Source organism: Gastrolobium bilobum, unplaced genomic scaffold, assembly GCF_033153095.1.
Source record: "Gastrolobium bilobum isolate Gb01-03AN ecotype WA unplaced genomic scaffold, APGP_CSIRO_Gbil_v1 utg21582, whole genome shotgun sequence".
Classification (NCBI taxonomy): Eukaryota; Viridiplantae; Streptophyta; class Magnoliopsida; order Fabales; family Fabaceae; genus Gastrolobium; species Gastrolobium bilobum.
Window position 1 is genome coordinate 36,233 of NW_026899045.1, and position 8,147 is coordinate 44,379.

The 8,147-nt window shown below is 34.8% G+C and overlaps 1 non-coding gene across 1 annotated transcript; it reads left to right on the plus strand.

Moving 5' to 3' along the window:
* The first annotated feature begins 237 nt into the window (after positions 1 to 237).
* On the plus strand, positions 238 to 344 carry LOC133286493 (small nucleolar RNA R71). Its single transcript, XR_009748129.1, has one exon. It is a non-coding gene; the product is annotated as a small nucleolar RNA R71 (small nucleolar RNA).
* Positions 345 to 8,147: the final 7,803 nt, after the last annotated feature.

Here is an 8,147-nt window from a genome sequence, read left to right on the forward strand (position 1 = left end):
TGCAATATTTGTTCATTCTGGGCCAACAGAGCATCGTTGCCGTCAAGCTTCATGATTCCCGCACTCCTTTGTGAGACGGGAGCATTATCGAACTTCTGAGAGGCTAAAGATTCCAACAATTCCAGCGCTTCCTCTGGAGTTTTTGTTTTCAATGATCCCCCTGATGCAGCATTAACCAAGGTTATTGTACTAGGCATCATTCCTTGGAAGAAAATCCGTCATTTCTCCCAAGCTTCAAAGCCATGTTGTGGACACTTCCTGAGCAGTCCTTTGAACCTTTCCCATGCCTCGTACAAGGATTCACTTTCTTTTTGTTCAAAAGAAGTGATATCTGATTTGAGCCTTGTCATCTTTGAAGCTGAGAAGAATCTGACCAAGAACTTGGTCGCTAAATCATCCCAGTTGGTGATGCTTCCTTGAGGCAGTGATCGCAACCACCCTCTTGCTTCTTCCTTCAGTGAGCATGGGAAGAGTCTGAGCAAGATAGCGTCACGTGAGACTCCATTCATCTTCAAGGTGTCACAGTAGAGCAAGAAATTATCTAGATGACTGTAGGGGTCTTCGGTGCTTCCTCCAGCGAACTGATCTCTTTGAATCAGTTGTAGCAGTGCTAGCTTGAGCTCAAAGTTGTTAGCTTCCACATTGGGTCTAACAATACTTGTCGTCTGCGGAACTCGGGTTGGAGTCATGTAATCTCCCAACGTTCTCAGAGGATTTTGAAGTAGTTGTTGTCAGCCATTGTTTCTTCCTTCGGTTCTGTTGAACTTGATGCATCTTTTGCTTTTCTTTCTTTTGAGCTTTTTCTAAGTCTTTTGGCTGTCTTTTCTATCTCAGGATCAAACTGCAAGGATCGTAGGTTAACAGTACCTCGCTCGCATAAACTAAGAGTAAAAGATTATGCAGAAAAACAGAAAAGGCAGAAAACAGGAAACAGAAAATTTAAACAAAAAATTATAATGCAGAAAATGCTGAATTATGCAAAAAAATTTAAAAAATTTAAAAAAATAAAAATAAAAAAGTAAAAAATAAATAAAATTAAAAATTAAAAAAAAAATAATACAGAAATTTAAAACGTCCAATCTAAACAGTTTTTAGTTACTGATAATGTTGAAGTATCTAATCCCCGGCAACGGCGCCAAAAACTTGTTGCGACTTCGGCAAGTGCACCGGTCGTAAAAGTAATAAAAATGTACTGAGTACGACATCGTTCCCATGAGGATTGGTTTTCAAGCACTAGTTCGCTAACAACGATTTAGTTGGACAACAAAGATTGAGATGAAGAGAAGTGAAATTAAAAACAATTAATAACATGCATATTAAAATTCAAAATTAGAAAGCAATTGAAAACATGATTGATTAAAAATTTAAAAACAAGCGTAGTTAAGGTTTCGACTTCCCCCCAATCTCTTCTATATGAAATGAATTAAATTGTCAAGAATCCATTCTTAATATAATGCCAATCAATTCTTTCTAAGTTAATTAGGGCTCAATTCCTTGTTATCCTAAATCTATGTGATTTTGAGAGAACTCTAGTTCCCCGATTATTCCCCAAGAAAACATGCATTAAGATCAAGAATTTAAAGATTGCACAATTACCCTATATCTATCCCTAGATCACAAGGATTATGATAAATTTACCAAGTCAGGGTTCATGCACCAACATCCCTATTGTGATAAAATTCCCCTAAATCAATCTATAAGGAGCAAACTCATAGAAAGCATTAAAGACGGATAAATTTATTCAGTTATAAAAAGAAAAGAATTCAGGAATAATTTAATTCAAGACATACGATTCAGTTGGGTTCCATCTACCCTTAACTACATAAAAGTCTAGCCTAGCATACTGAATTCAAAAGAAATAATAAAGAAAAGAGAACCCCAAGCCTCCATTGGTGTGATGTTGACTTGGTTCCTCGGTGCTCCAACGCTCCGCAACAGGATTCCTCCCTCAAGTCTCTGTGTAATTCTCTGGATTGGTGAATTGGTTTATTCCATTGACCCCAAGCTTCCTATTTATAACCTTAGAAACCACATCTTTGTTTAATTCCTCATCAAATCTCCCCATGGATCTCTATCTATTCTCAATCAAATCATATTTGTTTCCTTTTTTTCCTCTGAGATCCTGCAGATTGGGCTTCAAATTTTTGTTATGATCCCTTTATCACTTCTTAGCACCAAATCTTGTGGATTTACCTTCAAAACAAGCAAGATATCAAAACGTTTGCTCAATTTTTAAATCTTTATTATTTTATCAATAACACCTTGATTTCCATGCAATCTACCATATAATCTTTATGTAATTTAGCCTAAAAATATGGTAAACCAAGGGTTTATCAATGGGAACGAAAAAGGCTAAGTCTAAGTCATTTAAATGAGTTCTCTAACCCTAGTATACATTTATTCACTTTTTTTTTTTTTTTTTGATAACATATTCACTTATTTTTTACATTAACTATCTCCTTAACTTAACTTAGGCATTTGTTACCATTTTTAATTCCCTAACTTTTATGTATAATGATTATTAGTTTATTTCAAAGTTTTCGGCTAATTTCGCTACACATCTTTATCGCGAAATACACAGTATTCTTATTTTTCACCGAAAGGTGACATAATATAAATAATTAGAACTTTCTTCTAATTATCAAACCTCAAATATTAAATTATGAAATAATTCCTAAAATCATTATTGATTTCTATTAAGTTTACGATTCTTTTGTCTTCTTGCATTTTACCGCAAAACACGCAGTATCCCCACTTTTCATAGAAAAATGATTTAATTTAGATAATTAAATTTTCCTACTAATATTAACATAAATATTTTATTGTCATTTTCACTCCATAAAAATTATGTAATAATAATCAATAATTATCTTGAAGTTTCGGGTAATTCTGGCCACTACATTATTACCGCGAAACACACAACATTGACTTGTTTTTCTCAAAAATGTGCTTTAAATTGATTGACTTAAAATAATTAAATCTTTCATTTAATAATCCTCATTTAATTCTTATTTAATTTTTAAAATTATAATTTAATGGTGCGGGTTCTTACACATAACAACTCTTGATATGTGTGAACATTGTATGCATGATCAAAGTGAATATGTGTCACCTATATGAGTTTATGGTTTAGTTTTGCACTTCCTAAGATAAAAACTCAATATTATAAGTTCTATGACTTAGATAAGAACTATATAAACAGTAAGTGCATAAGTCTTCATTGTCTTCATAGTTTGAGTCTTCTAGTATCCTTTTAGCTTGTAAACTTTTACTTGAGCTTTGACTTTGCATATTTGAGTCTTCTCTTCAACTTTACACTTTGTTATAAGCTTTTCGTGCCTTTTAGAACTTGTTGCCATGCCTTTCATTGAGAGCTTTCATGTTGAGCTATGTTGGTGCTTTGTTATCATAAAAACTTCATAAACATAGTATTTTTGACCTATGGTTCGGCAAAGCATTGTGGAGTGACTTATCTCCCTTGGAAGGCCGCGAGTCTCATGAATTTTTGGAGGTGAAAATGTTGTTGGAAAGCTTGATTTCTTGCTTAGGATTCCTTCTTGGGTTACTTGTGAACATATTTGTGGTAAGCATTTCAAATTTCTTTGGACATTGGTGGAGATCAGAATTTATGAGCATTTATTAGGGCTTTGTTGGAAATGGTAGTTGTGAGACTTAAATAATGGTATGTCTTTAGAATTGAATGCTTGGTTTGGTGTCTAAATCATGATTATGCAATAAAAATTTAAGTGAAAAAGTTGACACTTAGTCTTGAAAAATGATGTTAAAAAAGTTAGTGAATTTATGAAGACATGAATTGGTTGTTGGATGAATTGAATGGTTGTTGTTGGAAACCTAATTGAATACACTTAAATGATGGATTAATGGTTTGAAATAGAATAAAACCATAGAAATTTTTGGTTGTAATCAAAACACCTTGGGAGGTATTTTTGGCCTTGCAAGCCGAGGGTAGGGTCATTTAGTGTGGAGTTATTGCTTTGTTATTTGGCTTATGTAATCAAGTTTGGAATTGATCATGAATTGTGTGATCAATGTAGGTTGCCTCCCTTGAATACGATCGTAGAGGACTAACTCTTGAAGTTCTTTGGATTGTCTTTGGTCCTTGACCATAAGGATTTTGGTAAGTGATGACTTACTTTGTTGTGTGATTAATTGGATAACTAATTGAGTTATCATGTGGCACTTTATAATTGTTGAAATGATCACGTATTGTAGGCATTTCTTTGTTGAAGAAAAAATTGTGAGGTAACTTGTGATTGAAGCTACCAAGCTTGGGAGCTTCAAAGAGGTAAACCCTTTGTACCGGGGTTAATCCCTGTGTGTGCTTCATCATACCCAATGAGGTAGTGGTTGGAAGTTTTTGATTGTAATGATATGTGCTATAATATGATCATGCATGTTAACATGTTGTTTGGTGTATGTTGGATTATACATGTATCTCTTGTCAGTAGATTATTGTCGTTGGGGACTTCCATTGGAGAGGCCTCTATAATACCCCTAACCCATTTAATTAGAAAAGGGCATGCGATTAAATATTTAATCATCATAAATGGTTAAATTAAGTAAAAGATCTAATTAAATAAATTAGGGTTCCTTTTGAGGAAAAAAGTACAGTCAATGAGATTTTCGGGATAAAATTGTGTGTAGGAAAAATTACTCAGAATGGAAAAGTAAAGTTAGAAATATGACTAAAAAAATATTCTAGTTCATTGGGTAAAGTTTGGTATTAAATGGAGGTGTGTAGATAAATAAGCAGTTACCCAGTTAAAAGTAACTTAAAATAAACGACTAGAAACGTGACCCTTTCTATTTTCTTCTTCCTCCTGCGCATTTGTCTCTGTCTTCTTTCCTCCATAGAAACCAAGCTTAGGTTTCCTTTCCTTTTCTTTGATATATCACTCAATCATCCAAATGCAAAAGTCCATTACACGAAATTGATAGTAAATCATTCAAGGAATCCATTCCACCCATTTGTGGTGGATGAAAATGCTTGTGCGGGGAGCTCTCCTCCTGAAAATTTGGTCACTATTCATCCTAGTGAGAGAAGTTGATTTTTGAGTGGAGCCAAGCTTGGGTTTTGTTCCTGGGACCTTGGATAAGCGATTTGAGGTAAGAAATCCTCAGTCTAATGGTTTGATTTTCATGGTTTAAGTTTTGAATATTATGAGCATATTTTGTGGAGAACTTATGAAATGGAAGCTTGAAATTTATGAAGTATTAGTGTGTTATATGATGATATAGTGTCAAACAAGCATGATGATGAGTTGGAAAAATTGAAAAAAATTCCCCTAGGCCACTACTTAGATTTCGGCCATGATGGGTTTTTGGGGGTTTAGAGTGCAAAAATATAACTGCATAATTTATGAATGGAGGTTTAATAAAAAAATTGAATTAAATAATTGTGCAGGTTTGTATGTATGTGTATGTTGAGATTTAGGTATTAAAGTGAGAATACCAAGTGGAAAATCCATTGGAAACACTCCTTGTGAATTTCGACCAATAGGGTCTAACTAGGGATGATTATGTTACAAATTATTTTGATGATGTGGTTAGGTCCTAATGCATGGTTTTAATATGATTTTGAAGTTAAATAATTTAAGACATAATGAGAAGCACCTTAACTCCTTTGTATGTGTTGCAACAGCCTTGTGAACAAAAATAGGCAAAGTTAGGCTTAAAATTGTTATGAAAATATATAAACAATTAGGGACTAAGTGTGGATTCTAGGAACTATTGGTTGTGTCAATTATTTGATGCAAATCCCTAGCTTTTCCTTGTTGTGGTTTCGGCCATGTAGGCTTTGAGGGGCTAAGAAATGTTAAAAACTATACAATGATATTTTAGAAGCTTGGTTGGGTAATTTTAGGACTCTATGTGGGTATGAAACCATGAGGGTGCTTGTGGTTCATGTAATCATCCTTAAAACGGTCTAATAAAAGAATTTATGAAAGTATGGTCTTGACTTGTGTATTGCATATAATTGGCAAAAATGTTAAGAAATGAAAGTATGCAATAAAATATATGCCTTGTGTAAATTACATGGCATTATATCATTTTATTGATTTTTGTTTTGAATTCCCCCTCTAGATGTGCCTAGGGACTGAGTGTCTTTGGATTTCCTTTGGAGCTAAATAGGTAACTTGTGTTACAAGTGAGCAAATCGGTAAAGCTTCAACAGTAAGCTCTATGTTTAAGGAGTCTTTTCCTGCTTGAGTGCTCCACCATGCTTAGTGAACTATGGTTGGATTGTATGATTGTATTTTGATGCTTTGTATAGATGCATTCATATAGAGCTATTTGATAACATGATATGATTTGTTCTAATATGATTTATGTATTGATCTTGGGCCATTGAATTGTTTGTGCACTGATGTTTGCTTGGGGTCCTCCCTCGGGACTGATTGTGTACACCTCTGTTATGTTCTGGTTCCGCTTGGGGTCCTCCCTTGGGAACACATACATTGATTTTCGCTTGGGGTCCTCCCTTGGGAATGACTGCGTACGCCTCTGATAAGATATGTATATATGCTTTGTTCAGTTACCATATCCGTTATATGATGCTTTGTATACTCTGTATCTGACTTTCATGCAGGAGTGGGCCCAGGGGTATGCAGAATTCTCTATAAACCTGGAGCTTACTGAGATTTGTTATCTCACTCCTTCTCGGGGACATCATTTCAGGTGCACAGGTTGCTGCTGAGCCTTCACGGGGCAGGGATACGACCCGTGGTTAGAGTGTATCGCGGACCGAATTTTGAGTAGCTGTAGGCTACTGCTATTTTGGAGTATATTTGCGTGTTTTGCATTCCATTATTTTATGGATCATGATGTCTGATCCTTTATTTTGTATATGGCCTGTATATGTTTTGTACATATTTTTCGTTTTGATGCATGTACAATTTTGTATTCAGGTATGTTATATTATGAGGTAGTATTCAGTTATATGATTTCCTGTTGGATATGCATGCTGTTAGTCATAGTGGCACAGAGCCAAGTTATGCATGCGCCCATGGATGGGTATATGGTCCTATATGGATATCTTGTAGTGCTGAAATCATATATTGTATAAACTGTTTATCAGGATACCTTGAGAGTGGAATTTACAAATCCCCAGTTGTCCGATTTACAGAGGTTACTCTGTCTGATTTTCGTCTACGTCAAATAAGAGTTAAACTAGGAGAAATATGCAATATGATATATCATGTGAAAAAAGATTAAAGAAAAAGAAAAAGTTAGCTCGTATTTTCGTAAGTTAAATCTTCCGCTATTTCTGTTCAGTATCATATGTATGTTAATTGAACCGGCTCGAGACAGGGATGTTACAGCCTCCGTAGTAAGTTCCAGTTGGCCGGATGCCATAGAGTCGTTATCCGTTGAGGAGCACTCTAGGAATGTCTCGGGAGTTATTGAATGGGTGCCTTGATATGTATCCCAGGGTTATATTCTTGGATGTGTACCTGATTGAGATTTCTGTATGTCGTATTGTTATACATGTCCCATTATATCTGTATTATTACTGTTGCTCATCTGAGTGAGCCATTGGACGGAGTGATCCTCCATGACCTTTGGTTTACTGAGATATATTCGTATATCTTACCCTGCGTTATGGGGACTTATTTCAGGTTCATCTAGCGGTGCTGCAGGAGTGTTGGGCAAGAGGCCTACCAAGTGATATGGAGTGGAGTATTTTGGAGTGCACATGCATTTTGCACCTTATGCATTTTGAGATTTCATTTGGTATACTAGACTAGTGCATGAACATGTAGCATAGGATGATTGATATGTACCATGTCTAGGGTTTGTTCATGTATCATTTTGAGGCTAAGTCTAGTGAGTATGTATTTATTGTTATTTTGGTATCATGGTGTAATAGTTATATTTACTAGTGAATTTAAATATAAATTGATATATTGAGGACCTTGTGTAATCAACTATGGATGTATGTGATGAAAGGGCAATAGGCCTACTATAGATAATGATGTTTTTCTTTATGATAAATGCATGTAAATGGGATTATATGATGAAATGATTAATAACTTGTATATCAATTAAGTGGTTGATGATAACTTGAGGAACAAGCAAAGATTTAAATAGATGTCTACTGAGGGTTGTAAGAGAACCAAGGTATA